The sequence below is a fragment of the Ailuropoda melanoleuca genome, unplaced genomic scaffold, assembly GCF_002007445.2.
Source record: "Ailuropoda melanoleuca isolate Jingjing unplaced genomic scaffold, ASM200744v2 unplaced-scaffold4912, whole genome shotgun sequence".
NCBI lineage: Eukaryota > Metazoa > Chordata > Mammalia > Carnivora > Ursidae > Ailuropoda > Ailuropoda melanoleuca.
In genome coordinates, this window is record NW_023221748.1 from 1 (window position 1) to 3647 (window position 3647).

General features: G+C 48.7%; 1 long non-coding RNA gene across 1 annotated transcript; it reads right to left on the bottom strand.

Moving 5' to 3' along the window:
* Nucleotides 1–537: 537 nt before the first annotated feature.
* LOC117799413 lies at nucleotides 538–2423 on the bottom strand. The gene is made up of 3 exons (XR_004622971.1): nucleotides 2182–2423; nucleotides 1207–1250; nucleotides 538–858 (listed from the first exon to the last, which is right to left on the bottom strand). It is a non-coding gene; the product is annotated as an uncharacterized LOC117799413 (long non-coding RNA).
* Nucleotides 2424–3647: the final 1224 nt, after the last annotated feature.

Genomic DNA, 3647 nt, shown 5'->3' on the forward strand with positions numbered 1-3647 from the left:
TTATGAGTAAACAGAAATGACATGAGGTTTGGAAGCATTCTCATCCAGTCCAGGGAGATCATTTAACCCACTAAATAAATTGTCAAGGGAGAGTGGGGTATAAAATAAAGTTTGCTTTTATCCCACCAGTTGTGTCTGTTCAGCATAGTAATTATGCTGAGTAGGTCCGCCAAACGCAACCATTTCTCCCAACCATGAGGCAGAGGGCTGACCCACCCCCATGGATGAATGCCCTCCATGGGTTTGCACAAGATGGAGTTGACTATGTCTTCCTCTTACACCAGGCCACTGTGATGATGTACCACAGCACCCAACTCCCATATAGCTCTAGGTGTGAGTGGACAGTTTCCTGGGGCATCACTCTCACTGCTACACTTCTCCAGCATAGACTCCAGAAGGCTGACTTGCCAACGGCCGGGCTGAGCACTGACTTCAGAAAATCAATTTTCCTTCTGGTTATGCATTATCTGGGGAAGTGCTTCCAAAGACACAGGAGAACAATGATCCCTGGGACTGAATGAAAACACGTCCAAAGGACACAAGAGGGAGGGAACATGGGTGAAGGGAGCATTTTGCATGTAGTGAGGAGGGAAAGGGCCTTCTGGTCTTCCTCTCTGCAAGGCCATGCTGAAAGCACTGCCCCTATAACACCATCCAGGCTGGTGAAGCAATGGACTCACAGGGGCAGGTCCAGCGGCAGCCACAGGTCTCCTCCACCCTGAGAGGGGGCTGGCCATTGGGGCATGAAGGCCTTGGCCCCCGGTCACAGTTGACACGGTGACTCTTCAGCAAGGTCTGGCCATCTGGCAGGCAAGTCACTGTGTGGCACTGGTCTGGCAAAGTCCAGACATCCCCAGGCTGCAGAAGAAAGAAGCAGATTTGGGCAGGCATAGGCTAAGTCAGTCCTGCCCTAAGCCCATCAACCAGGCAACTGACCTCCTCTGAGGACACAGAAACTAGGATTTGGACATGGGCCCAAGCAGCAAGGATGCAGAACACAAGATTTACAGGTGGAAACCCTACACACACACACACATACACACATACACACACACACACACACACAAACACACACACACACACACAAAGCAGGATATAATGGTAAGAGCGAGAACTGGACCAAGACAGAAAGAGGAACAAGGAGGAACAAGCACCCCAAATACTCATTTCTGATCTTTCTTTCAAAGTCAGCTGAAAGGAACTCACCCTCTTCTCGTTCCCATCCTCATCCACGCAAACTCTAACGAACCCTGAAACAGACACAAATAAGATTTGAGTTCCCACCCATTATACAGAAGTTCCAAGCCATTCAAGATGTCTGCTTGGACCCCCAGTCTCGTCCATGATGTGGATTTCACTCTGCAAAGGATCTGAAAGGGTTTAACGGTAAGGATGCAGGTCCACCAGGCTAAGAGGTGGCCATCCTGCGGTTTATCCTGCATGCTTTGTGGTTCTTAATAATTATGGTGATAACCACAGTAAGAACACAGAAATTCCTACAGTGCATGGTCGGTATCTCCTTTTCCCATTTCACATGTAGACCCGTGCCTAGTTAGGGGAAGAGGGAGGAAATGAGGCAAGAGCCCCCAAATCTGAAAGAGATCTTTAAAAGTCCTGCCAGGAGAACTATCTTCCAGCAGGAAAGGGCAATAACTCTGTAGTAGGTATTGACTCACAGCTAGTTACTTACGGAAAATAAAAACAGGTAAAAAAAAATCGTATCTAGTAAAAAAAAAAAATTCTAAGTTAATTTCAACTACGGTACTTTGGTATTAGATTCTATGTCGCTATTTCTCTAAGGCCCTGTATACACATGCTGAAGATGAATATAGGGCGTGGGGAAGAAGACCATGGTTGTGGGATGCTGGGGTTCCCAGCTTCTGTCTTCCACTTCTTTGTCCATGATCACTCTGCACAAGTAAGCACAGGCTATCTCTGCTAAAGTCTTGATGGACAGTTAGGATGGAAGGAGGGCTATACACAGAGAACTTTCTGGTCGCCCCTTGGACGTCTGTCATACGAACTTTCCATGAGCAGAGACTTAAAGGTCCTGGTCTACGTAACCATCTTCCTCAAGGCCAGAGCTTATGCCTGGCCAACCTCAGGTCTCTAGAATGGGTTTTGTTGTTTGGGGTTTGTTTTTGTGTTTTGGGGGGGTAAGAAAGACATGTGGAGACTCACCAGAGCACAGCTTGTGGAAGAAGGAATTTCCCAGGGTGGCCACAGCGGAGAGGTCTTCGATTCGCTGAAGCCTTAGCACATTGGAGCCAGCATTTGGACCTGCCAACCTCCTCAGCTGGGCCTCATCATACCGATCCCCAATTCCAACGGGGAACACTGTCACTCCTGGGGTCAGCGGAGGAACAAGAAAGGGTCTGTGTCAACCTGCTTTGGTCAGCTGGACCCCAAATGGACAGACCTGAAGCTGTACCCAGCATCTGTACAGAGCCTCGTGTTTTCCAGATGGGTCACCTAAACCAACCCTGTGAGCAAGACATTCAGTCAACTAACGTTAATGACACCACTCCGTGTTGGGTACGATTCTAAGCAATGGGGACACAGTGAGCTGAGCAGGTGAAGTCCCTGTCTTTGTGGACCTCGCACAGAGCAGACAGACGCCAAACACAAAAATAAGTAAATATCCAGTATTTCAGATGTGTATGAGTGCTTAGGAAAAAAACAAGATGGGATATGAGGATGGGAGTGCCCAGGGGTAGGAGTGGGAATTACTGTTTCTCGCAAGATGGCTAGAGAAGCATTTGGTGAAGAGATGACATTCAAGCAGAGACCTGAAGTAAGGACTGAAGGAGCCACGAGGTTACCCCAAGCAGGGGAAACAGTGAGCACAAGGGCCCAAGCGGAAGTATGAGAGCACGCTCCAGGGTGGCAGGAACAGAGCAAATAAGAGGGGGGTGGGGCACAGACCATGCAAAGCTTCATAGGCCACGTAAGGACACAACATGTTCTCTGAATGAAATGGGAAGCCAGCCAAGACTATGGAGCTGAGAAGTGACATGGGCTGACCAATTTTTTTTTTAAAGATTTGTTTATTTTAAGGGGGGAAGGACAGAGGAAGAGGGAGAGAGAGAATCCTCAAGCAGACTCTGCACTGAGCATGAAGCCCAACCCTGGGCTCGATCCCACAACCCTGAGATCACGACCTGAGCCGAAATCAAAAGTCAGGCCCTTAACCGACTGAGCCACCCAAGCGCCGTGGGGCTGACCAATTTTTAAAGGGTCGCTACAGTTGCCATGTTGATTATGAACTACAGGGGACAAGGGTGGCGGCTGGGGTTCCATCAGAAAGCTCTTACAATTGTCCAGATGGGAGACAAGGGTGGCCATGGTGGGCGTGGTATGGCATGGTGGGATTCTCAATATATCTGAAGACAGAGCTGTAGTTTGTGGACAGGGGTCTGAGAGAGAAAGAGGAATCACGGATGCTGAAGTTTCTGGCCTGAGCAAATGCAAGGACGGAATTGCCATTGTCTCCAATGGGAAGACTGTAGAAGGAGATTCAGGTGTGCGTTTGCTTATGTTGAGTTTCTCTTTAGAACATCGAGGAGGAGTCAAGGCGAGAGATCCAGGCAGGAGACAGGAATATTGTCTGTGCTCAGTGGTGTATGAACAGATTTAGACCCATGAAA